Consider the following 27,380-nt stretch of genomic DNA (forward strand, 5'->3'; position numbering starts at 1 on the left):
GGGACCCTGGTGGCTCAGGTCAGCACTGCCGCTCGGGCCGTTAAAAGTCTGGTTGGCGGTGCTGTGGGTCTAAGGCAGGCTAATCTCTACCTGTCCTGGCACCACCCTGCGCCCCAGAAGCGGCCAGCAGGTCTGGCTCCTAGGCGGGAGGCCACAAGGCTCTGTGCACTGGCCCCGCCCCAAGCACCGGCTCTGCACTCTCATTGGCTGGAAACCACAGCCACAAACCAGATCTGGGGCTCCAGCCTGAGCCCAAACCTCTACACAGCAGTTTTACAACCCTGCAGCCCGAGCCCTGCAGGCCCAAGTCAGCTGACCTGGGCCAGCTGTGGATGTTTAATTGATGGGTAGACGTACCCTTAGAGCAGCGGTTCTCAACCCAGGGGACACATGTGGCCCTATTAGCACACAGCTGCGGCTCACTTCAGCTGTGTGCTAGAGCCCGGCCCGTGTGCCGGGGTCTGGCAGGTTCCCAGCTGCCTGACATAGAGGGGTCTGGGTTTCCCGGCTGCCCATCGCAGCAAAGTCAGGGCTTCCGAGACAGCGCCTCGGGGTTGGGGGCCTGGGATCTGGGACAGCCGCTCAGCCCTGGTCCAGGGCAGCCGGCCCGCCCCATGTGGCAGGAGTGTGGGGGCTGGAGCAGCTGGCCCGCCCCATGTGGCGGGGGTCCGGGGCTGGGGCAGCCTGCCCCATGGGGTCTGGGGCATCCGGCCGGCCCTGTGGGGCTCGGGGAAGCTATGTGGTGCGGGGTCTGGGGCTGCCGGTCCACCCCAGGTGGGCTGCCCTGCCACCCACTCTTTGCGGCCCAGGTAACACATTGTGGGCCACATATGCACTTAAGTAACCCACCAAACAGTAATAATGGGGACGGAGCAAACTGTATGCTACTTAATCCCCTTGTCCATTGTGTTAATGCCAGTTCTCCTTTGCTTACGTGCCTGATGTTCTTTATCCTTCTAGTACCTTGGGTGAATTTTGTTTGCAGCTCACTGTGGTTCCTGCACCATTACTCATTGATTTCTCAAAATAATTTTTTAAAAATCGGTATTGATTTTACAGGAGCTGTCAGTTACTGCCCCTGCAGCCTCCTTCTGGTCTCAGCTTGCTGGCTTTCTACAAGCTCAGCCTGCCCCTGCCCATCTGGGCTTCAGCTGGCTCTCAGGCAGGTGCAGCCTATCAGGTTAATTGTCCTAACAACCTGCTCTGCCTTCTGTGAGATGGGCACTCCATTGCATCCCTCTCTTTACTTCTCTCCCTTGTGAAAACTGACCATTTATTCCTACTCTTTGTTTTCTGTCTTTGAACCAGTTACTGATTCATGAGAGACCGTTCCTTTTATCCCATGACTGCCTACTTTGCTAATGAGCCTTTGGTGTGGAACTTCATCAGAGGCTTTCTGAAAGTCCAAAACCTGCCACAAAGAGGAAACAATGGAGTTTTGGAAACAAGGGAGGAGCTGACAGAGATGTTCCGGATCCAGCAGGTATCCATCTCTGTCCTACTGTCCTATCAGTGTGACAGCCTGGGATGCATGCACAAATGGCAATTTTCCATAGTTTATAACTTGGATGGATTTTCATGGCACAGCAAAAGGCACCTCTCTGACCCCAGGGCTACCCTCCTCCTAATTCCAGTTCTCTGTTCCAAACCCCTGAAGTGCTAGAGCTGTTCAAAAGTCCAGTCAAACAAAGGTATAGCCCAAAGCACTGATTATTCATTCATCTCATTCTCAGAAATGACTAAACCTTTTTGGATCAAATTTAACAAAAAAATTCAGCAGACACCACACATGGCACATTTCGATCATTGAGGCTGAAATTTCAAAAGTTCTAGGCATCTGAAAACTGCTTTATAATAGGAAGTATTAGGCAGCCTTAATAGTAGGTATTGCTACTGCCCATCATGCAACCGTTGTACTATTTGTTACTCCTCTTAGCCCTGCCCAGCTATTTGCCCTGGTTTCTGTTCCTCCTACATGCACTGGTGAAATTGTTAATTGAATTGTGAACATTCTCTTCACAGCTACTCCTGTGCAAGGCCACTAAAGGCAGTTGGTTCACCTGGGCTACCTCCCTGCACACAATGAGTTGGCTAGGTATAACGGAGGCCAAACAATGAGCAAGTGGTCTGTGGACCATCAGTGGTCTATGGAATCTCTAGCACCAAGTAAGAGATGCATCATATAAGTACAGTCCCTTCCTAAAACTACTTTCTAAGCCAGGGGTGGGCAAACCTTTTGACCTGGTGGCCAGTTGGGGTATAGAAATTGTATGGCGGGCCATGAATGCTCCCAAAATTGGGGTTGGGGTGCAGGAGAGGGTGCGGGCTCTGGGGTGGGCTGGGGATGAGGAGTTTGTGGTATAGGAGGATGCTCCGGGCTGGGACCGAGGGGTTCGGAGGGCAGGAGGGGGATTAGGGCTTGGGCAGGGGTTCAGGTTCTGGCTGGGGGTGCGGGCTCTGGGGTGGGCTGGGGATGAGGAGTTTGTGGTATAGGAGGATGCTCCGGGCTGGGACTGAGGGGTTCAGAGGGTGGGAGGGGGATCAGGGCTGGGGCAAGGGGTTGGGGTGTGGGGAGAGGCTTAGGGGTGCAGGCTCCAAGCAGCACTTACCTCAAGCGGCTCCCGGAAGCAGCGGCATGTAGCGGCCCCCCACCCTCGGAGCGGGGCCATGCCGCGGCTTCTGGGAGCCGTGTGGTGCGCCCCCCAACCCGGCACCCCGGCTGGAGCGCCAGAGCAGAGCTGAGCTGCGTGATGCAGCCCCCGATCCAGCCCCCTGGCTGCAGCACCAGAGCAGGGCAAGCCCCAGACCCCGCTCCCGAGCAGGAGCTCGTGGGCCAGCTTAAAACGGTTTGCCCACCCCTGTTCTAAGCATACATTGAATAACATAAAGGGTGGGTTATGCAGTCAATAGGATTCTCTCTACAAGTTCTGGTAATTCAGTGACAAGACTGCCAGTTGGAATATGCGTAGATGTTTTCTCCACTTCCTATACATAAATAAACACTGCTTGTGTGTGTAACTGTCCTCATGCTATGTCGGAAAGCCAGCTGAATGGCATGCGGACAGAAACCGTCCTTTAGTGATTGTCTCTTGAAGTAGCATGGCTCCTCTGTAAGAGCCTGAGGAGTGGGACTGGATCCAGCCAGCCCTGGGAGAGGATGCTGAGAGCATACTGAAGAGCTGTCTTCAGCCAGGGCTTGCCAGTTTAACAACTCAGTTCACTGTTCCATTTGCACACTGGGCTCTTTGACGCAACAGAAAGAGATGCCTTTTTTTTTTCTTCCTCTTAAATCTGCCTGGCCAATTTAAAGCTTGTGGATTCTTTCTCCCCCCTCAGGGAAAGCTTATGAGAGGATTTTCTTTTTTTAACAGTTCATTCCATGAAACTGTTTTTTTTTCCCCCCCTGTAGATTGTTTGCTGTCAGGAAACGTTGAAGCTGAACACAAGGCTTTCATTGCAGGTCAGTAGCTGAACTCTCGACCGAAGCATTTAACATTCAAGTGTTGCTTTAGCAAGTACCAGAGTTTGCTAGAGACAAGTTAGCAAAGTTGTATCATTCCAGTCAATGCAAAGCTGCCTTCTTAGTGGAAATGTTAGTTTAGCTCTTCAGGGGTTTGCAAGGTTAGTTTTGTCATCTTTGTCATGGAGACAAATGGGCCAAATTGATGCCGGTTGTCACTTTATTGAGAATAGTGGTGTAACTCTAAGGGTCAATCTGCCTCTGTGTCATTTAATCACTGTATGGCTTCGTTCACTTAACATTTAGTAAGACCTACAAGGAATTTTCAGGACAGCAATCTTCTTTTTCTCTTATTTTGTAAGAATTATATTTTTGAGTTGTAATTTGTTCACTCCTTTTTACCGGTGTTCCTTCGAAAGCCGTTTACTACTTTGTACAGGCACTCTGCAAGGAAGGCAGTTATATACAATTGTCTTTTGTATTTCCTTTTAGATTTCTATCAAAAGACCTAAAATTAGTTGCATCAGGAAGGAAGGATGTAGGTGTATCGTTATTGCCTCTTTCCAGCCTGTAATTGAGGTAAGTCACTTGTTCTTCTTTCCTTGTCTCTGAAATTAGTCTTTGAAATGGATTCATTGTTGTTCTCCTCTGTACTGTATTTATGGGCATCCTCCTTTTATTTGCTATTTATTCATTTTTCTCCAGTCTGATTAAAAACAGATGGTTGATCAAGTCAGAATCGTAAAACTGTTTAATTAAATCCTATACTTTTTATTCCAATGCTACCCTGGGTAGTTCCCTCCCCCCCCACCCCCCTCCACCCCGTTATCATCATAGTGTGGGTGTGTGAATATTGTTCTGGGCTGGTCAATTCTCACACCAACTTTGCAAAATGGAAAAGATTTTGACTCCAGTATTCAGCACTTTTCTCCTGTGATGGCTTTCCGGGAGTGTGTAAGTTTAATTGGATTGTTTCAGAACACATTGAATGTATTTCCGACCAGGCACGTTTTTTAAAAATGACATCTTGAAGCTAAACAGGCAACCCACAAAATAATAACTTCCATCAGGCTGTGGATTTTCATTCCCCTCAAAATCCCCTGGGATTATGAAGAAATTTATAACTTTCCAAAATATCAAGTCAATATTGATAGAGCCCAGTTCAGGTGACAGATGTGGTGGTGGCATTGGCTCTACACAATTGTTGAAAATAAAATTGTAGTGAAGTGATTAGTCTGAGTGATTATTCTCTGGGGAACTAAAGAATTATTACTTTAGTTAATTTTATTTTTCAAATGAGTTGAGCTCTGGTTAGCACTGTGGAGAGACTGATTGTCCTTCCAGAGTTAAGATTGCAGCAAGCAAGTTATTATGAATCCGATTTTGACACGCACTCTGTAATTTCATCATTTTTAAATCAATCAATTGGGAACTATACGTGGCACATCTTAGCCAGGGACAGTTTAGTTCAAGGTGAACACTCTGGTGTGCGGAGATGGGGCTTAGGGGGGTGGATCAGAACACTTTCAATTTTGAAAATCCTTCTAGCCCTTTCTTTTGGCTCCTCACATCTCTGAAATGGTTTGCTCAATGACTTCCAAACTGGGCTGGCCTGGCTGAGGAGAGGTGCTTTTTAGTGGTTTGTGGGAGTTGAGATGCAGTGAAGATTAGTGGAGGAATTACAAAGCTACACAGAGCTGTTTTCAAGCACCTATAACAACATATCATTTATGATATCTCCACATGAATAACTTAAGAAAAAGATAGTTAAGGCTCAATAGATTTTAGAACTTTCTTTGACATCAAGCCAAATCTTTGCAACCCTCTCTATCAGATATTTCTGAGGGGGAAAAAATATATATATCCTCTAACTCGAAAGATTAGAAACGCACAATGAAGGATTGTAGCCAGTTCCTCACTGACCAGTAATTGCATATTCATTAACACAACAACCAATTTCCAGTGTGCTCTTGACTTTAATTTTGCCTTCTTAAGTCTTGAAACTCAACAATGTAATCAACTAGTGTCAAAATATAACACACCTTTTCCTAAATGAATTTTCAACAGAATGGGTATGACTCTCCAGTGTATTATGCTACTGGGGTTATACTACCTTTCTTATTGTGACTGCTCTGGGGTGGGGAACGTGCCTCACCCATTTAAAAGGGAACTGGTGGGGGGTGGGGAAGAGGGTGAGGATAAATGACACCAGGGTTCCAAAGCCAGTGCCGAGCTACTGGATCACTGTTGGGGAGTTGGGTGTGGATCTGCAGTTCATTCTCCCAGGGGCCAGACCCCACCTCTCCTACAGAATGCTTAGGTAGAGATTCTGAAAGCTGGTCTCCTCCATAGGTTTTGCTGCAGGAGGGAATGGTTTGCCCCAAATAGTTATGCTTATGATACCGGCTATGTTGTTCCTGTCTTAGTGACATTGACTAGTTGTAAAATGCATTGATATAAACACAGCTAGCTAGTTCATCCCATTTTGATCTTCCTTATATAAAACAAAACCTTTACATGCTTCCTTCTGAGATGCTTGGATGAGAACAGCATATGCACATCTGCCCTCTTGGGTAAGTATCTATCTCCATCTCAATCAATTCTGTCAGAGGTTTGTGCATTCTTTTGCATCTTGCCCTTCTTCATGGTGAGAGCAGTAAAATTGGCATAGCTGGCTGGTAATAACTTCTTCCTGCAGTCATGAAATACTTCAGCCTTACGGCACAACTGAATTTGCTGTATGAGGGGCAATGTGTCAAGGCTGCTAAGCCCCAGGAAAAGCACCTGATTGTTAGAAAATGGACAGCAGTGCAAAACGGTATGCTGGAGCAGCAGAAGCTGCTTTGTAGTGACTGCTGATGCTGGCTTCCCGTGCAACCCCATTAAGTCTGAGGGCATGGGGACCCGAGAATAGGAGACCAGGGGAAATGCAGAGGGGCAGGGATCTAGGAGGGGGTGTAGAGAGTATGTAAGGGGCTGAGAGGGATGTGGACTGGGGGACACATGGAGGGTGGCAAGAATCAGGCTCCACCATCTTAGAATAGGGTGTCCTGGAGGTGGGACAGCATGGAGTTGGGGGGGAGGCAGGAGATTGGTATGGCATGACGGAATGGACACAAAGGGGTGTACAGAACATGGGGACATAGCGGAAGGTCATAGACAGAGGCATCAACAGGATGGTCCAGTGGATGTGGGTGACCTGGGTTCTATTCCTGCCTGTGCCATTGACCTGCTATGTGCTTCAGGTTACCCTCACATCCCTTTGTCTGTCTTGCCTATTTAGACTGCAAGCTCTCAGGGCAGGGTGCTTTCTCACTGTGTGTTTGCACAGCACCCACTGCTGTTGGGCCCCAATCTCAGTAAACGCCTCTAGGCACCAATTTAATTATTTAATAAGGAACCCACAAAATGCTATAGACACAGTCCCCTGGAATTCTGCAGCCAAGAGAAGCCTTTGGCAGAGCTCTGTTCTGCTGCTGGAAGGCTGCAGTGAAACACAGTGTACTTTCACTCTATGCATCCGAAGAAGTGAGGTTTTTACTCACGAAAGCTTATGCCCAAATAAATCTGTTAGTCTTTAAGGTGCCACCAGACTCCTTGTTGTTTTTGTAGATACAGACTAACACGGCTACCCCCTGATACTTGAAACACAGTGTGTTTGCTTCTTCCTACGTTTTTAAGTAAGATCCTTTCATTGTCACTGGAGCACTCCTAGGCTCAAGAGAAAAGATTTAGATGAAAATCACCCAGCATAGGCGTGTGCACAGGGTGTGCTGGATGTGCCCAGGCACACCCTAATGCCCGTGGGCCAGATCCGGCCCCTCAAGGCTTTGGATCCGGCCTGAGGGATTTGTCCCCCGTGGTGCCGCAGGTCCCGCACCACTCTCAGAAGTGGCTGGCACCACATCCCTGGGGCCTGGAGAGGGATGGGGGGTGGGGCAGAGGGCTCCGTGCATTGCTCCAAGCACCGACCCCCACAGCTCCCATTGGCTGGGAACGGGGAACTGCAGCCAATGGGAGCTTCGTGGGAGGTACCTGGAGGCGTGGCAAGGGCAGCGCGCAGAGCCCTGTGCCCCCCTCCCCCAGGGCCGCGCAGGGACATGGTGAGCGGCGCGGCATGGGGCCAGGGCAGGCAGCCAGGGAGCGCGCCGCTGCAGGTAAGCGGCACCGGGCCGGAGCCCGAACCCCTCCTGCACCCTGCCCCCCAACTCCCTGCCCTGAGCCCCCTGCCTGCACCCCGCACTCCTCCTGCACCCCAACCCCCTGCCCTAAGCCCCCTGCCCTGAGCCCCAGCTGCACCCCGCATTCCTCCTCTGCCCCAATCCCTTGCCCTGAGCCCCTTCCTGCACACCGCACCCCCTCCCACACCCTGCACTCCCTCCCACACCCCAACCTTTATGATGTCTGCCTTAATAAATAAATAAATAAATAAATAAAATTCCCTGGGTGCACACCCTAATGAAATGTGCTACGCACGCTTATGTCACCCAGTCCATAATTTCAGGATCCCTCTCAGCAGTGATCAGTAACTGAAGACAGGCTTATTCTCCCCCTGGACAAAGATTCTCTGCCCTTAGAATCTTCTCCCTTCTCTGTCTCACTGAAGTGTTGAAACAACAACAACAGCAGCTTCTTCTTCTTCCAGATGTTGTGTTTGGGACTCGGGGCTATGGTGACATTCTTAATACAGTGACTAGCTGATGCGCCTGAAATGACCACATGTGCATTAGGGAAATTAATGAAGAAATTGGCACAGGCTTTGCTGGGGTGTTTTTTTTAGCTGCTTCTTCCAAAAATTCTAATGTTGAGTCTCTCTAGCTGAAAAGGTGAATTGCAAGTCAAGGGCAAAATCATTTATTCAGCTGCTGATCCTTCTCTCGTTAGAACAGCGAGACTGACCAAGAGAGCTGTAATTATTACATCTCCTCCCTAGAAAGTCGAACAAAACCAAAACCACCCGGCCTCTTCCATTTACTAGGAGTGCTGGAATAAATGCATGTTCAGCTGTGTAGAACAAGCGCCTTCCTCTCATGTTCCTGGAGTCGGAGCAATCCGTGTCCTGTCCCTAGAAGAAGCAGGCATTGCTCTTTATTCTTGTTAGCCTTGCAGACCCAGAACACCTACAATGCGAGTGAGCTGGATTCTGTTCCATTTTGTGCATCATCAATAGACTTCGTTTACTGCAGGCCAGATTGGAATACTGGGAGGCAAAGCTGCAGCTGGACCAGGGCTGCTCACTCAGCTACAATGACTCACCCCCCTTCTGCGGCATGAGGGAGACCCTGGTGCGCATCTACCTCAAGTGCACCAGGTTGGAACCCCTTATCCCGCCCCTTCTCCTTAGGCTCTGGCTGTACTTTCCTCCACACCTCCTGCTCTATGCACACCCATTCCGTGGACCCATGAAGTTGCAAACCTCCTCGTTCACCTCCTCCTGGCGCTCGCCAAGGTGGCCATCCACTATACTAGGAGGAGGATGCTGGATGGGAGAGGTACTCTGCAAATGCACAGCCTCTTTCCGCTCCTCCCGGAAGTCACGTCTCTGGGCAGAGTTCCTCTGGGCCACATCCACTGGCTCCTTGGATGCCTTCGAGGAGCAATGGGCGCTGCCCAGGCTTCTCTGCTCAGTGTCCCCCTCTGGCTCCCTGCTTTTGACCCTATGGCCTCACTCCCATCCCTGATTTCTCATTTGTTGCCCCCCGAACTCTTTTGATGCCTGGGTCCAGTGGCTCCTCCCCTTAGGCTGGAGGGGGGCCTTTAGATGTGGGCGGGCTTGTGCCCGCCCAAACCTGGCAAATCAATAGATACAGTGACTCACCCGTCCAGCAGAACCTTCCATGACACATTGCCCAGGCATGCTCCAGCAACTCAGCTGCACTAACTCATCCCTCAAGAGAGCCTGCAGTGACTCAACACTCGGAAAAGGTGCAGCAACCTATTCATAGGTAGAGCCCTAGTTAGATGACCCCAGGGCACTGGTATTTCATCCGCACAACCCTCCTGATGCCTTGTCGTGTTACAGACTCCCTAGACTTCCCTCCTGCCTTTGATCCTGCCCCAGCCTTGTTCCAGCCTTGACTGTGCTCTATTCTGACCCTGCTCCAACCCTACACCTACCCCTTGACCCCCCAGATCCTTGGACTGACTTGAGCCCAGTATCAACTTCAGCCTACTTCCAGACTCTATGATCCTGATTTGGCTTGCCTTTGGACTCTGACCCAAAGCCTGTCCCCCTGTTTCAGTGCTGCCCTCGGCCCAGTTCCAACTCTATGTCTGCCTTCGAAAATGTTCCAGCCACCAGAACTGACAGCCTAGAACCCAGAGCCCGACAGATAACATGGACTAAGGTTCTACTCCGTATGAGCAAGGCTAAGTTCCACTGGAGTCAGTAGGACTATGCACAGAGTAAACGACTACTGAATGTGAATAAGGGTCCTAAATTCTAGTCAATTACACTTGTGCAACCCCATTAAGGGCCTGAGCCAACTCCTGGTGAAAGCAGTGAGTCTTTCCCTTGATTTATGTGGGCAGTGGATCAGGCCCTAATGGGGTTGCATAGCAGGATGAACTGGGATGCCCAGGATATCTGATGTTCTTTTTTGGCGTACAACATGTTTATTCTTATTGATGGTGATGTGTGGGCTGGAAAGAGCTTATCCTGACTTTCTGATCCCAGGCTGCGTGTACAAGACTGGCCGTTTACAAAAGCTGCCTTTCTGTTTGTAAACTGAGCACATTTGACATGGAGATTGCTAAGAAATGATAAACTTGGCCATTTTTATGGAGTCCCCTTTTCAGAGCAGAGCTTCCTGCCAGTGAGAGCTGTTAGTCTATGGAAGGTGTTCTCCCAAGGAAGTGCTGGGAGACCCATCACCAGAGACATTTAAAACTGGGTTGGGCAAAACACTGGAAAATATTCTGCAGGGAGTGATCTGCCATTGTCAGGGGGGTAGCATAGATGACTTGATTCGTTTCTTTATCAATTTTTATGGTGTATTAATGGAATGGGCCATCCCTTCAATTATTTTCGATGGATGCATCCTTAGTGTTAGGTTGCTTTGGGAGTACTGAAACACGATCCAACTACCCTTGCACGTACATCAGCCCAGTATTCAGGAAGGAAAAAATCACATGGCTCTAGTGAAGCAACCTGGAATCCTTCTGAAATGAGACTCCTGGAAAAAATATTTTTCCTCCCTCCTGCCCCCTGCAATTTTAAACCACAGAGAAATCTTTGGGAAAACAATGGGAGTGACTTGGTCTGTGGATGTCTCTCTCCCAGGTTGGCATACACTGGCACAGCTGGTACTCCTAACCATGCAGCGGGCATGCCACTGGCAGGAGTGGGCATGGCTGGAGCACAGTGAGGTATAATGATCCTGGGGGGGTGTTGGAATGACCCTTTGCGACCGTTTGCAAGTTGGAGCAGCCGTGAGGATCAAGAGGTTGGGCGGGGGGGGGGTTAAGCTATAGTGACTATTTCTAAGCCAGGCCTTCTTGCTCTTCCCCTTTGTGTGGAAAAAATCCTTTGGACTTGATCTAAGATCTCTCTGTGCTACCAAAGTGACAAGTTGCATTCCTTAACCATTAAAATGCAGGCCAAATTTCAGATGGTCCCCAAAGTAATCTGAAGGGGAAGCCGATAAAGAAGAGAATATCCGTATTAAAGACCATATCAATCAGAGATAATTCAGAGACCATCTTTGTCTCACAGCTTCCTACAGCAAGGGGACAGTATTCATCAACTCCTGTGTGACAGGAATCCCAGGGGAATCAGCTGAGGGGTCACTCAATTAGGCTGAACTGCAAAGAATGGGGCAGACAATCCCCAAAGCTGGTGGATATTCCAATACTTAGATTTACCAAGCCGGCACAAAACCTTCTATAATACCCCACTGGTTACCCAGAAGTCAATAACATAGTTCCCTTAAAGTAACCTAGCCTCAGGCTTCCACCTAGGTACCCAAGTCAAATATGATGAAGATTACTGAAAATCTTATTCATCGTATAAAAAAGTTCTACCAATCCCAAAGGATCGGACACATTACCTCCCTGGTTACTGAATATTCCAGATCTTGCCCAAATACTTATAATATATAAATTGCTTATAGCCAATTCTTATTAACTAAACTAAAATTTATTAAAAAAAGAGAGTTTAGGTTAAAAGACCAGTATACATACAGATATGAGTATAATTCTTGAGGTTCAGATTCATAGCAGAGATGGTGAGCTTTGTCATTGCAAAGAGTTCTTTCAGAATTGGTCCATAGGCAATAGTCCAGATTATATTCAGGGTGGTCCAGTCAGAGCTGGGATCTCAATCTTGTGGTTTCAACTTTCCCTGCATTGGAGCATCAAGCAGAGCTGAGATGACAGGATCCGGACCCGAGGGTCTTTTATACAGTGTTCTAGCAGCCACGTAACCACACAGTCCTAGGCTTTTGATGTAACCTTCTGTCTCCTAAGCACTAACGATAATTAGTTACACAAATTAACATGGGGCAATTTATCCATTAGGCAGTCTATCACAAACTTCAAAGAGACATACAGACAATGACATTATTTCATCCAAGATTCATCTAAATGTTAATATTCCCTTTTGACCTCGGAATTAATAGTTATAGTGCCAGACAGGAACTGTCTGTTTACATGGCTAGCATTTATGAATACATGCATACAATTAGTATCACTTCTAACTTCTAAACATAGGCTAGAACTTTGAAATGCAAACCTATCTAGCATTGAATGGCCCTCATTACCATTCGCATACTTTCTAACATGACTTTAAAGGTTGGCTCTGGGTTATTTAGCCTGCAAGCTGCTTAACCTTTTCCAGCCACGTGTCACACTTTGTATAAGATTTGTTGCAATTATATAACAGTGGTAGCAATAATGATTTGCATGATTATATTTTAATTAGATAACATCACATCCTGTATTCCCTTAGGAGGAATGATTATGTCAAAGCAGTGGTTGCTTTGGATTATCACTCAGCTCCAATGTAGGATTTTCAGAGGTTTATATATATATATATATAGAGAGAGAGAGAGAGAGAGAGAGAGAGAGAGATACCTATCTCATAGAACTGGAAGGGACCCTGAAGGGTCATCAAGTCCAGCCCTCTGCCTTCACTAGCAGGACCAAGTACTGGTTTTGCCCCAGATCCCTTGGCCCCCTCAAAGATTGAGCTCATAATCCTGGGTTTAGCAGGCTAATGCTCAAACCACTGAGCTATCCCTCCCCCCTCTGATGTTTGCCCATCAGTCGGAGTTTAGTCCAATCCCTGCTTTTAACATATAGTGCAACAGCTCCTCAAGATCAGTGTGATTCCCTGGTTCTTCCCCATTGAGCTAACTTGACATTGGTCTCAGAGAAAAATGCCCATTTCTTTGTAACCTATTTCTTAAATGCTGGGTGGGTGAAGTCTGTGGCTGCACAGTTTACTCTCAGGTCAAACTGAAGTTATGGACCAAGATCTTCAGAAACAGAAGCCTGTGGTTAGGTTATAAAGCAATATTTAGGGACTTAAATAAACAGCCTGATTTTCAAGAGCGTTAAGCGCCCAGCAGCGTCCACTGATTGGATGGGAGTTCTTAGGTTTTCAGCACTTTTGAAAGTCAGATCACTTTTGAGATCTGAGTAAGGATTTAGGAGTAAAATTACCCAGAGCACCTGAGTGATTTAGGAACCTAACTCCCTCGAAAATGGGGCTTAGGCTGCTCAAATTTTGAAAATGTTACCTTCAAAACCTAATTTTAGAAAATCTTGGCCACTGTGATTAGAGCACAATCAGTAAGTATTATATGTGTCTGATGTCTGTGTCAATCACTCAGTAGTGGAGAGAGGGTGTGATGGGCGGCAGTCATGAGAAATCCCCTAGCTACCACCTGAGTGGAACAAGGACTGTACTGGGGAAAGGACCGTGCCCAGGCTAGAAAGGAGTCTAGTCTGTGAAAGAAGCTTATTGGAACATCTCTGAGAGTGAGATTTCATCTCTGTTGAGTTTCCTATTGTATTAGGCTTAGACTTGCGTGTTTTTTATTTATTTTGCTTGGTAATTTACTTTGTTCTGTCTATAGTTACTTGGAACCACTTAAATCCTACTTTTTATACTTAATAAAATGACTTTTTGCTTATTAATTGACCCAGAGCAAGTAATTAATACCTGGGGGAGCAAACAGTTGTGCATATCTCTCTATCAGTGTTATACAGGGAGAACAATTTATGAGTTTACCCTGTACAAGCTTTATACAGAGTAAAACTGATTTATTTGGGGTTTGGATCCCATTGGGAACTGGATGTCTGGGTGCTAGAGACAGGAGCACTTCTTAAGCCGTTTTCAGTTAAGCCTGCAGCTTTTGGGGGACGTGGTTCAGACCCTGCGTCTGTGTTGGAGCAGACTGGCGTGTCTGGCTCAACAAGGCAGTCTGAAGTCCCAAGCTGCTGGGCTCAGAGGTAGTCTCGGCACATCAGGTTGCAGTCCCAAGGGGGTTTCTGTGACCCAACCCGTCCCAGAGGGGTTAAAAGGTCATCCGTTCTGGAGGATGCATTGTGTGGATTTAGGCTGCTCTAATGTACACTTGGGACTGGACCAAGCTCTAATCAATCCCAGAATAAGGTGGGCACACATGTGGCTTTGCTTCTATTCCCATCCCATCATTGCTGCACTGGGTGCAGCTTGGCCAGACCAGAAAATCTGGCCCTGTGTCCCTAAAGATTTGTCAGCATGAGGGATTTTTGCACTGGGGTAGCTATACCAAAGCACTTGCTCCACACTGGGGGTGAACATTCCCATAGCTACATTGGTGTAAAAATCCCTAATGCCGGTGAGCCCTGGGAGTTTAATTTATGCTCCATTGTTGACTCCCGCTCTGTTCCCATGCACTTTATTTAGGAATAATTGGAAGCATATATCTGCCCAACCCAGCCTCTTTTCAGTTTGGATGTTTTTGTTGCAAAGTTTATACACGGATATTGACAAGATATACAGTATTGTTCAGTGTGACATAAATAACCGACATAAAAATTGTTTTTTCATAAATTGCCTTTAAATAAAGAGCTTCATAAGGGAAAATATAACACACCTGAATGGTGCTTCAAATGCTAGAGCTTTAGAAATAAATCAATACACGCTTGAGATTAACCATTTTATCATGACAGTGGAGGTGGCTGGCTGAGCACTATATGTGTTAGGCTGGTTTTAGTTATGGGAGGCACAAAACAGCTTAAAGAAAATGTCACCCGTCCTCCAACTTGTATGACTGTGAAATGTGATTTTACTAGTGGTCAGGCCCTGTGGTTTTCTAACACCTAACCACATCAAATATACGTCCCTGGGAATGAACTGCCCTCCAAATATCACAGTTCTCTCCAAGCATTTGTCAGGAAATGGAAAGCACTTACTTAATGCAAAAGGAATGAGAGGAAAGAGTCTCAAAGTCATATGAGAGAGGGAGAAACAACCTTTCCCGCTAAAACTCCCAACAATTAATGTTACTAAGATACCAGTGTTTTTAACTCCACAACCTTAGGGTATGTCTACACTACCCGCCGGATCGGTGGGTAGTGATCGATCTATTGGGGATCGATGTATCGCGTCTCGTCTAGATGTGATACATCAATCCCCGAACGCGCTTCCCGTCAACTCTGGAACTCCACCAGGACGAGAAGCGGAAGCGGAGTCGACAGGGGAGCGGCGGCCGTCAATCCCGTGCCGCTAGGATGCAAAGTAAGTCAATCTAAGATATGTCGACTGCAGCTACACTATTCTCGTAGCTGAAGTTGCGTATCTTAGCTTGATTTCACACACACCCCGCCCAGTGTAGACCAGGCCTTAGAGCTGCAAGAAAAGACTTTTACTAAATAGTGTAACGCGCATCTCAAGTCAATGAACTACTGTATAAAGAAAGTCTGGGCTCCTGGTCTTTAGCTGTGGCCAAGAAAGAGCTTACAACACACCGTGTGTGTGTGTGTGTGTATGTGCATGCACATCTCTAAAGATGGATTTAAGCATCCTTTGTGCTCCTTAGAGTCTGAGGCTGCTCTACATCCCATGCACAACCACTTACCCTGGTTGCCAAAGGTTTCAAGGGGCCAACACGTTAGCCAGGAGTTGCTGGGGTCCATGTATCAGAGGGGTAGCTGTGTTAGTCTGAATCTGTAAAAAGCAACAGAGGGTCCTGTGGCACCTTTAAGACTAACAGAAGTATTGGAGCATAAGCTTTCGTGGGTGAATGCCCACTTCATCAGACGCAATGGGGGTCCATGGAATCCCTGAAGTTGCCCCTTACAGCAGCTGCAGGGATGGGTTTGTGTAGGAGCCACTGTGCCAGCTCTGTGCCATTGGGGGAACCCGCTCTGTGGGATGATCAATGCCTGGCTGTTTAGACTGCTTTTAGGGTCACTCTTTCCTAGTGGAATGGTACAAGGCAGCGCCACCCCAGGGAGAGTGTGGCCCTGAGATTTTGACGCATGATGTAGATGTTTCTACAAATCAGTCTGCGGATGTGGTGTCTGGTTTTCTTTGCTGGTCACCATTTGCTTCATCTGGTGAGTCAGAGAGTCTAGGTCCATATGGAGAAAAGATTTTTTACTTTGTCGGATACAGAACAGGTTTCTTACGTGCTGGGTTGAAATCCTGCTGACACAGAGCCACTTGAAAGATCAGCCCTCTTCTGGAGTGTGTAGAGCTTGGGCTGGTTGGTAAACGGATAATACCATGACCCACACCCACAATACTAAGTCTGGGTGACTTTTGTCACTAGATTTAGGAATTAGTGCTTGTGTTATGCTTCGTTTCTAGACTGAGCGCCTGTAGGAGCGGAGTTTTGAAGAATGCTACTGCTGTCTTTCCTTTGGAGCCTGTGGGAATTTGAGTGATGTGCATGTTTTTTTACTGATCCCTGATTTCAAGGTCTTTGAATTTCTCTGAGAAGTGCAATCTTACTCTCAGATGAGTCTCACCTTTTAGCCGTGCCAGGTATTCCTCTATTCTGGCAGTCCAGAGTCCAGCAGTTCCTCAGTTTACTTCCACTCTCATTGAACTCTCTAACCTGTGCTTAATTTGTGCTAGGGCTGAGCCCCCGGCACCTCTGGGCTGGGCAGTTCAGAGCCCCCGGCACCTCTGGGCTGGGCAGTTCAGAGCCCCCGGCACCTCGGCTGGGCAGTTCAGAGCCCCCGGCACCTCTGGGCTTCGTGCATCCGTTATGAATGTAATAAATTGCTTGAGCCCCGGCACCTTTTTCATTACAAATTAAGCACTGTCTCTAACCCCACAGTCAATTGAAGCAGTCAGTTTGCTGGATTTCTTTTCCATTAAATAAGCAATCAAGTCAGATGGTGCTTATATTTTTTCCCTCAGAGAGCAGAGCTGCAGGTGATGTGTCATTTGCAATAGGGTCTAGCACAGGGGTCGGCAACCTTTCAGAAGTGGTGTGCCGAGTCTTCATTTATTCACTCTAATTTAAGGTTTCGCGTGCCAGTAATACATTTTAACGTTTTTAGAAGGTCTCTTTCTATAAGTCTATAATATATAACTAAACTATTGTTGTATGTAAAGTAAATAAGGTTTTTAAAATGTTTAAGAAACTTCATTTAAAATTAAATTAAAATGCAGAGCCCTCGGACCGGTGGCCAGGACCCGGGCAGTTTGAGTGCCACTGAAAATCAGCTCGCGTGCCGCCTTCGGCACGCGTGCTATAGGTTGCCTACCCCTGGTCTAGCATCTTTGATGCAGAGGCCTTTGGCATCTTCCTGACTTTCTGCTTCTGGTACTTCCCAACAGCACAGCAGTGGGCTTTTTCCTTAATATCTATGTTGGTATAAGATGTAAGATTCAAGTTTTAGAGGAGACAGATCAGTGAGAGGAGGCATTGAGGGGGAAGGAAGGCTGAATAACAGGAGTGGGTCTACAGATAGAAGCCTGCATTGAGGTTGCACAGGTGGGACTGAGAGCATAATTTGGAGACTCTGGAGCTGGACGGGTGTAGCTAAACCTTTAGTACTAATCATGATGCATGTGATGGTAGAATCCAGCATTGCTCTCGGATCCCAGAGTGAGGTAGTCCAGAAACAACATCACTTTGCTTGTACAGTGCACGTTTGATCAGGAAGTCACTAAGAGAGATGATAAACAGGGGACCCACAATGGCATTTTTATAGAGTCCCTTCTCAGAGCAGAACTGCACTTTAAAATCCAGTCCCTTCTCTTGCAGGGGATTGTTCCGCATTTGTAGGCAGATGGACTCTCTAATCTGAGGATTTTTCTGTCTCTAAATTCGAGGAGTCTATGGAAGTAGAATCCCTCAGGAGGATGACGGCATTAGTGGACCGAGAGGACTACTCCTCAGGGTATCTGTTGATCGGAATGCTCACATATTCCAGTTATCAATAACTACCAGATGCTATTGCAATTATTGGCGGACTGCAGTAATTTCCAGAACTCCCTCCTATCATTTGGTCTGGCAAATGCATTATGAGTTTCCTTTTCAACTGGTCTGGAAATAGCACAGCCCTCAGGGAGGCTAAATTTTGGTAATTCCCTTCTTTCATTAGCATATGAAGGCATCAGTGGCCTGCTCCCACTCCCATGGAAGTCAACGCTAAATGACCCAGTCAACGACCCAGTGCAGGACCAAGCTCCAGCCTTTCAGGAGGCTAGATTCACAGCTTGTCAGGTGATATATCTGCTGTCAGGCGTTGGTCGGTCTTCTCCACTGAATTTTGCTCCCTTGGGAGAGTCATTTCGTATTCAGGATTCAGGTCCTGTTTGGATTTGTTTTAAATTTAACCTTAACTCTGAATTTCCTAGGATTGTAATGCTTGGTTTGGGGGTAATTACAACACACGTCATATTTTTTACCCTTAATTTACTGATCTACACTAGAGCTGCTTGCCAAATTTCAAATTGTCAAAGTTGAGGCGGAGGTGTTTCTGTTTTGTTTTTTGAATGGGGCAACATTTTCAAAAGTGCCTAATCCCCATCTTCAAAAGTGAGCTAGACACCTAGTGAACAGCCATACTGCAAGGGGAGGTGTGACTGTAGCGCAGGTAGACATACCTGCACTAGCTTTAATCATAGCTTTCAATAGCGAAGACTTGGTGGCACTGGCTTCAGCATGGGCTAGCAACCCAAGTAGGTACCCAGGATCCCTGGTGGGTTTGTATTTGGGTGGCTAGCCCAAGTACAAGCCCATGCCACCACATGAGATGTGAGCATGTCTACCTGTGCTACAAACACATCTTCACTTTGCTAAAGTATCATGATCTCATCTGTACTCTCACCTTTAACTCCAGTTTGGTGTAGCTTCTTGTCTGAGACTTTCTAAAACCATGTGAAGCTGCCGAGCTAGGAGGTGTAAAGATCTTTCAATACATGCAAAATTCAGTTCAATTAAGTGCTGTTAGTGAAAGCTGTTAGCACCTCCCTCTCCTCATCTGCTCAGCCAGAGCAATGGAAGGAGGTGGAGGAGGAGAACTGGAGACATTATACGTAGGAAGATAGAAACTGGCCTAGTGAATCCCCCACTGGTACATGGCAGTATTTATTCCATCTGCCACAGTGGGCAATCAGTAATGCTGCAGAGAAAGTCAGTCCCCACCCTGCTTCATATTGCTTCTACCCAGTCGTGCACTGATGAGTATTTCCTTATTGAATCCTAGCAGGCCGTTAGGCTGAGATTTGATGGGTGGGGTTCGGGGGTACAGGTTGTTTGAGGCTCCAGAGAGGAGCCCCCTCACAGCTTTTCATCTCAATTTTACTAATAAAGGAAAGTGCCACTGCGCGTCAGGAAACCAAGGGGGAAGTGAGAGGCCATCTCTTGCCCTGGGGAAACTCAGATCCAGGGGAGTTCCTTCTTCATCTTAGGGGAGCTGGAAGAGGACAGCTGGGCTGCACCTTGCCATCAAAAGGACTAGAAAGCATGGGCAAGCTTTCCCTGAAGGTGAGTAGAGAGCTAAGGGAGACTCTGCCGAAGGAAGGTTTGGAGCCAGGGGAACGGCTGATAGATTTGCTGTGTGTTACGCCTCTTGAGTGCGTCCCTTTCTCTTTGTTCAGGATTATTTGGCCAGCCAAACCACAAGCTTTGCATGACCACTTGGGTTCTTTTGTGGAACTCATGGGGCCACACCCTGAGCTGGTATACACAGCTCTGTTGAAGCCAGTGTAATGATCCCAATGTACATCAGCTGAGGAGATGGCCTATTGAGTATATCATGGGCATAACCCTGGCAATCAACAGGAAAGTCTTGCTAAGAGGCAGGGGGTTGTTTTCATTGTTCTAAACAATTCCGCTGTGAATTCAGAGGGATTAAGGCCAAGGCCTGGCTACAATTCCCCTTCACTTACGATGCAGAACTACGAATGTTATTAGTGATATAATTATCTGGCCATTGAACAAAGCCAGCTTTTGATTTGATTCTGACTTACTGTGACAAGCCAAAGGCTTTAGTTATCATCTTATTGGCTTATGCATCTTCTCTTGCTTGCTCCACTGCAGCTGTAACTCGCAATCCTAGCTGTTGGTTCCTGATTTTCATTGTGCCTGAGGCAGGGAGGATCTCATGATACTGCATAACAATACAGTCAGTGGAAAAACTGGGTTTTCTTTTTGGTATTTGATGTAGACGTTTTGGAGATGCAGTGTCCAGCACATTAGTTTAGGCTCTGCGCCTACCAGTTCATGATGCCAGGGAGAATTGGCTTGCAGAGCTAAATGATATTCTATTACTGAGGTTCAAGTCATATGCCATAACCGTTGCTTCTTTTCCTCTGATCTACCAATTGATTTAGGCTGTCTTCCAGACTAGTTTGCTGATCTCTTTGCCCTGGAAGAAAGATTGAAATCTGTGTGTGCTAACACAGCAGGTACAATTAATGCTTGTTAGCATTTCAGAAATGCTCTGACATTCTTCACCTCGATGCTAAGCAACGATTCTCTCTCTCCTGATGCACTCTTGATCTTCTCTACTCTTCACCTACTGACAAGTATCTCCAGCCAAACTGGTTAGTGCAGCCAGTAGCAGATCTATGTCAAAAGTTTAGGTCTTTTAGGCCTGAGTCAGCAAAGCAAAGCATTTAAGCATGTGTAAAATTTTAAGCAAGCAAGAAAGACAATTGAAGCCAATGGGATTATTTCCATGCTTAGGGTAACCAGATGTCCGGATTTTATAGGGACAGTCTCTATATTTGGGGCTTTATCTTATATAAGCACCTATTACCTCCCACCCCTTGTCCTGACTTTCCACATTAGCTATCTGGTCACCCAGGCTTAAATTGACACGCGTGATTAAGTGCTTTGCTGGATGGGGGCATCAGATGCTAGTAGGTGAATTTGGGGTGTGCTCATATGGGAGATGCTAAAGTTTTTAATATGGGAAATCAGGTGTCCTTGTACAATTAGGGTTGCATCTGGCTTTTGCCTGTGACAGGATCTTAGAAGCTCTCAAGCTAAAAGAGTGACTTACTTTACAAAAAAGAGAGAGAAGTGGCTAATGCCCTCCGTATGACCCCACTAGATAACTCCCCCAGTTTGACAACGAACCATTGATAACTTCTCTTTCGACATGGTCTTTCCGCCAGTTGTGCATCCACCTTATAGTAATTTCATATTTCCCTAATTTGTTTATGAGGTGGATGTGGAGCTATGTCAAAAGCCTTATGACAATCAAGATATATCACATCTACAGCTTCCCCCCATCCACTAGACCAGTGGTTCTCAACCAGGGCTATGCATAACCCTCGGGGTATGCAGGGGTCTTCCAGGGGGTACATCAACTCATCTAGATATTTGCCTAGTTTTACAACAGGCTACATGCAAGGTACTAGCGAGGTCAGTACAAACTAAAATTTCATACAGACAATAACTTGTTTATACTGCTCTATATATATCAGTGTTTCTCAACCTGGGCGGTCGTGAGTTATTTTATAATTATATGGTAAAAATGAGAAAGTAAGCAACTTTTCAGTAATAGTGCGCTGTGGCACTTTTTTGTATTTTTATTTCTGAGTTTGTGAGCTAGTAGTGTTTAAGTGAAGTGAAACTTGGGGATATGCAAGACAAATCAGCCTCCTGAAAGGGGTACAGTAATCTGGAAAGTTTGAGAACCACTGCACTAGGCCAGTAACCCTGTCCAAGAAGGAAATAATGCAGGGCTTCTCACTGCTTATAGTGTATTCCCAACTGCAGCAGCACACTTAGGGTATGTCTACACTGGCAGAGTCTCTCCACCGGCAGTTACAGCGCCGCTCAGAGAGCGCTGAAGGGAAACCGCTGTTGTGTGTTCACGCTGTCAGCTGCCTACGCACTAGCATGTTCGCTCTTGTGGCACTTGCATCGGCACTCTGGGCAGCTATCCCACAAAGCATTTCTTCCTCTTCTGCCACTAAGAGTTGTGGGAAGGCAGAGGGGGTCGCAGGGCATCCTGGGTCCTGTCCCAATGCCCTGTGATGCATTGCTTTGCATTACAGCAATCCCTGTGCTTTTGTCCACATTTGATGCCATCTTTCCACGGGTTGTGTAGTGCATGCGCTGCCTCTTCGGTCTGCAGGAATGGATCCGGCATTGTTGACCAGTATGCTGCTCACTCCACTGACATGTCACGAGTGGCAGTGGAGTTATTCCTTAAACTACAAAGGCAAGAGGTGTCCGACATTGATGTCGCCACGCGTAGTAGCTATGACATGAGATTGCTTGTGGCATTCACGGAGGTGCTGACCACAGTGAGATTAAAGATTTGTGTATGTCCAGGTATCGTATGCAACCTTGTCCTTTGGAGTACAGTGCAGTGGGTACTGGGAGTCGGCAAGGCTGGACTGTGACAGGGCAGGAGTGGAATGCAGCGAGTACAGACTGGAGCCAGAATGTTGATAAGAATGTGTTGGCAGTGTCTGGGGGGCGCATGGGAAAGAGTTTTGCGACAGCGGCCGCAAGGGAGGGTGGGTGCGGAGGTGATCGATTTGCAGTGCTAAGAGTGCCTGGAGCATGTCCACTTGCCACTCCATAACGTTTAAGAGCCGCTCTGTGGCTTTGTTTTGGTGTGCCGCGTTCTCCTTTCGTTCCCTCCTTCTCACTGTCCTGCTACTCCCTCAATTCTTGTTTTTCTGCCATGGAGTGCTGCATGACATCACGCAGAAGGTCCTCTCTACTTTTTCGTGGCCGCTTTCTAATCCTGCACAGCCGTTCAGCTGTCAATAATAAAGAGGGAGGCTGGGCTCTCAAGGCCATATCTGTGAAGCCAAAATGCAACATTTTACAGAAGCAGTATTGTTTGCAACACACAGACCACAGTATCAGTGTTTTAAAACACAACCACTATTCATATACCTGTCACTAACTGGCTGACCCCCAGGCAAGCACACATGAGCCACAAGACCCCCAAAATGGTGAGTAACCACAGGGGCAGGGGAAATCCGTGTTCCAGGACAGTACTGTGCACTAGGCATGTGGCTCTTGGGGAGAGCCAGCACTGTAGGGGGGGTGTAACAATGCAGTTCTGGCGGGACCCAACTGAGAGTGCCAATTCAGGACAAATCGCTTAAAACAGGGCAGTTACAGCCCTAGGCTGGGGTTTTTCCACCTCTAAGGCAAACCAAACCAGCCAGACAAAGAGGACTTTGGTCTCACCCCACTGGCTAACCACAAGTCACACAAGCAATTCCCGTAGACACTCCAGTTTCCCAGTATCACCACCAGTGCCACTCATTATAGGAACAAATGGTTATGAAAACCAATACCCCAGTAAAAGAAAAAAGATTCTCTTGATCCCAAAGGACCAAGACCCAGACCCAGGTCAATATACAAATCAGATCTTATCCACAAATCACGCTGTTGCCAATCCTTTAGAATCTAAAATCTAAAGATTTATTAATAAAAGGAAAAAGATATAGATGAGAGCTAGAATTGGTTAAATGGAATCAATTACATACAGTAATGGCAAAGTTCTTAGTTCAGGCTTGTAGCAGTGATGAAATAAACCGCAGGTTCAAAATCAAGTCTCTGGAATACATCCCCAGCTGGGATGGGTCGTCAGTCCTTTGTGTAGAGTTTCAGTTTGTAGCAAAGTCCCTCCAGAGGTAAGAAGCAGGAATGAAGACAAGATGGAGGAGAGGCATCAGCCTTTTTATAGTCTTTTCCAGGTGTAAGAAAGCCTCTTTGTCCTTACTGTGGAAAATTACAGCAAAATGGAGTCTGGAGTCACATGGGCCAGTTCCTGCATACTTTGCTGAGTTGCAAGGCATATTTGCCTTCTCTTAATGGGTCAATTGTATAGCTGATGGTCCTTAATGGGCCATCAAGTAGGCTACGCAGAGCTAACACCAACTTGTCTGGGAAGTTTCCCAGAAGCATAGCATAAGTTTGAAATACAGACAGTATAGAGCCAATATTCATAACTTCAACTACAAAATTGATACACACATATAGACAGCATAATCATAACCAGCAAACCATAACCTTGTCTTAGACACCTCCATTTGACCCCCCTTTATACAAGATTTGGTGCCACTACAGAACTTTGGTTGCAACCATGTTCTATATGGTCCCAGTTCAAATCAATAACGTGACGGGGGGCATTAAAATCATTCCTGTCCCCACATTTTCCACAGGCTGTGTTCATTATGTAAGATAGCTCGCTGCTGAGGGTGAGCAGGGAATCAAGGGAGGGTCTTCTCCAAGACTGCGGCTTCCGCCCTGGCCCTTACACAGCTCACCTGTGTGCAGCTATGGTGTGTGTCCCCCTCCCGAGTGGCTCGGGAAATTTACCCTTAATGGGGCAAGAAACAAAGCAACTCTGCCAAAGACCCTGCGGCAGCGGATTGCCCAGTATCTCCATGAGAGTTTTGTGGAATCTGAGGCAGATTCATGTGAAGTGAAGGAGTCCATCAAGACTCTGTCTCACCGCTCTGACTAGGCATTTGGTGGTACGCGCATCACACAGACACAAGCCAGCCTTCTGCAAATCCCTCCCCGCATGCACAGCACACAGAAAACAAGCTAGCCTTCTGCAACCCTCCTTCCCCCAACTCCTCGCTTCAGCAATTCCCCAAATCAAAGCCACTTACCAGGGGCCTCCTCTCCTGTTTCCGCTTTGCCAAGCTCCGACTGCAGTGACTAGCTAGTCACCTCCGGCATAGAGAAGAGTTCCTGGCTGCATGCATCTCTGAACACCGAGTCGTCCTCTGCCTCTGGGTCCCCCTCCCCATCCTCATCCAAGATTTCCTCCTCCTGGCTCAGTCCAATCTCAACTGGCACGCAAGCCCCCAAAGTATCCACGGGGCTCTTCACAGTGGAGGTGGGGTTGCCACTGAGTATCGTGTCCAGCTCTTTGTAAAACCGGCAGCTTGTGAGCACAGCACCGGAGCAGCGGTTTGCCTCCTGTGCCTTGTGGTAGGCGTTCCACAGCTCCTTCACTTTGACCCTGAACTGCAACTTGTCCCAGTCATAGCCCCTTTCTGTCATGCATCATATCTGTCCGTAGGTATCCTAATTCCTATGGCTGGAGTGCAACTATGACTGCACTGCTTCCTCTCCCCAATTGTTGATGAGGTCCAGCAGCTCGGCATTGCTCCAAGCGGGGGATCGCCTGGTGCACGGAGCAGCCAGGGTCACCTGGAAAGATGCACTGAGACCACTGCACACATTGCCAAGCAAACAGGAAGGGGATTTTCAAAATTTCCAAGGAATTTAAAGGGTGGTGCTGATGGTTGATCACCTGAGGACAGGGCAGTAGACTTCAAATCGATGGTCAGAGAGGTGAGAACAGGCATTGTGGGACACTCCTGGAGGTCAATCACAGCCCTATAACGGCCACGGTGTCTACACCGGCACTGCAGCGCTGTAGCCCCGGCGCAGAAAGCTGTACGCCTCTCGTCGGGGTGGCTTTTTTTACAGCGCTGCAACTGCGCAGTTTCTGCGCACAAAGTGGCTTGGCAGTGTGCACACCTTGGGAGTTACTTTACTGCTGCTTTACTGCGCAGAAACTTGCCAATGTAGACAAGGCCTAACTTGCCGGTCTAAGCAATCATGAGCGTGTTACGCCCGCGCTGTGTTCTTCACACCAGCTGCCAGGAAAGAGGCAGATTGACTAATTGTAAACTTCATGGCGTAGGCTCTGGCTGCATTCCATCCCTCTTGGAGACTGTTTCTGGTGTGGATCTGTGGATACCGCCTGAGGTTGGCATGCCATTGTGTCTTTGCTGTGATGAGCCCTAGGGTGGGGCACTTGCTCCCCCAGCCCCAAAATCCATTTCAATCCATCTGAACCACTTTGAACAGCTTTCTTCAATGGTGAATGACCATTCTTTGCCATCACTCTAGATTTATTGCATCTACCTCCCATGCCTTTTCCTCCTCCTCTTGTAGTGGACCTTCTGGTTTGACCCTTTTAAAATTCAACCCTTTTCGTTGCTGGTGGCTGGTTCAGGGCTAGGGGGCAGGGAAGGTTTTCTACATAAATTATGGCTAGTGTTTTTGCTTCTGGACAATGAGGGCAGAAACGGATGCTCCAGAAAGTGGGTTTATATTTTGACTGATGGGTCAGTCATCCTTAGTTAAAATAGATTTTATTTTCATCTTCCCCGATTGTGGCACAGGGTCCTTCTGAGCTGGCTATTAAAGAGACACCAGTGTTGAAAATCGCTTTTCCATCTGAAAACGTTGGCGCTGATATTGTTAGAAGCAATCCCCAGAGTACTAGAACAAAGCACAGTACATGCTGTTAATATGTTTTCTTCCCATATGTTGGTGCATATTGGCAATATGGACAACACTTTAATTAGTGAGAGTTGGATTAAGGGTTGGAAAACAAAACCACCTTCTATTTTTCTACAAATAAACTTACCTTTGCTTGGTTACTGGGCCAGATTTCCCCCCCCACTTCCCTCCCCCAAGCTGGTGTAAAATGGCATAGCTCCACTGAAATTAATGGAGCTATGCCAATTTAGTCAATAAAGATACTTTTCCCTTAACACAGAACAGCTTGCGTTGAGTTAAGCTTTCTAGGTGATTGAGTCCTTAACTTTCCTTTTCTCTGAATGGCTATGGTGCTCCCTTTTTTTGTTCTTTGACCTGATTTTATCACCCCTTGTTACACTGCCCCTGGGACGGATTAAAATCCACCTTCTCCCCGTGTTGGACTGTCAAACCAGTGTGAAAAACTAGAGGAGGAGAAGAGAGAGGGGAGGGTATCTGGAAGTTCAACAGCTCAGAAGGCAATTTTCCAGATCAGAAAACAGCTAGAATATGGAGAGAGTTAAATAAGGAATGATTAAATAAACAGGTGAAAAGAGCTGACAGGGTCTCAGTAAGAGGACACCTAAATCAGCATTAGGCCCTGATTCTGCTCTTGGATGCACACAGGCCTTACTCACCCACTCATTGCACAGAGCTAGCTTGAGCTAAAACCAGCATGAAGATATATTTTGGTTAGGGTTAGGGTTAGGGGGGTACCTATATAAGAAAAAGCCCCCAAAATCGGGACTGTCGCTATAAAATTGGGACATCCGGTCACCCCACTGTTATCAAGTGGTTCACCCATATTTACCTCTTAGACCAGATCCTCTGCACCACTTAATTAAATCTGGTATTGTCTCTCCTCTTATGGGTTCCAGGACAAGCTGCACCAAGAAGTAGTCATTAATGGTGTCTAGAAGGTTTATCACTGCATCCTGTCCTGAGGTGACATGTACCCAATGAAAATGGGGTAGTCGAAATCCCCCATTTTTATTGACTTTTCTATTTCTGTAGCCGCTCTAATCTCCCTGAGCATTTCACGGTCACCATCACCATCCTGGTCAGGTGGTCGGCAATATATTCATACTGCTGTACTCTTATTATTCAGGCAGGAAATTTCTATCCATAGAGATTCTATGGCACAGTTTTATTCATTTAAGATTTTTACTATATTCGACTCTCTGATTTCTTTC

At 47.0% G+C, this 27,380-nt stretch overlaps 1 protein-coding gene across 4 annotated transcripts in view; it reads left to right on the forward strand.

Moving 5' to 3' along the window:
- The first annotated feature begins 1,384 nt into the window (after window positions 1-1,384).
- CSGALNACT1 (chondroitin sulfate N-acetylgalactosaminyltransferase 1) overlaps window positions 1,385-27,380 on the forward strand; it is a 90,955-nt gene continuing 64,959 nt past the window's right edge. Inside the window, exons 1-3 of one of the 4 annotated variants that reach the window (XM_042856301.2) lie at window positions 1,385-1,483; window positions 3,410-3,460; window positions 3,953-4,039. The gene's annotated coding sequence lies outside the window, so the exon portion shown is untranslated. Of the gene's footprint in view, window positions 1,484-3,048; window positions 3,461-3,489; window positions 3,818-3,952; window positions 4,040-27,380 lie in introns of those variants that run through there. The other 3 variants (XM_005283960.5, XM_024110111.3, XM_008173570.4) reach the window with 3 other exon arrangements.

This window comes from Chrysemys picta, chromosome 5 (genome assembly GCF_011386835.1).
Source record: "Chrysemys picta bellii isolate R12L10 chromosome 5, ASM1138683v2, whole genome shotgun sequence".
In the NCBI taxonomy this organism is placed as follows: Eukaryota; Metazoa; Chordata; order Testudines; family Emydidae; genus Chrysemys; species Chrysemys picta.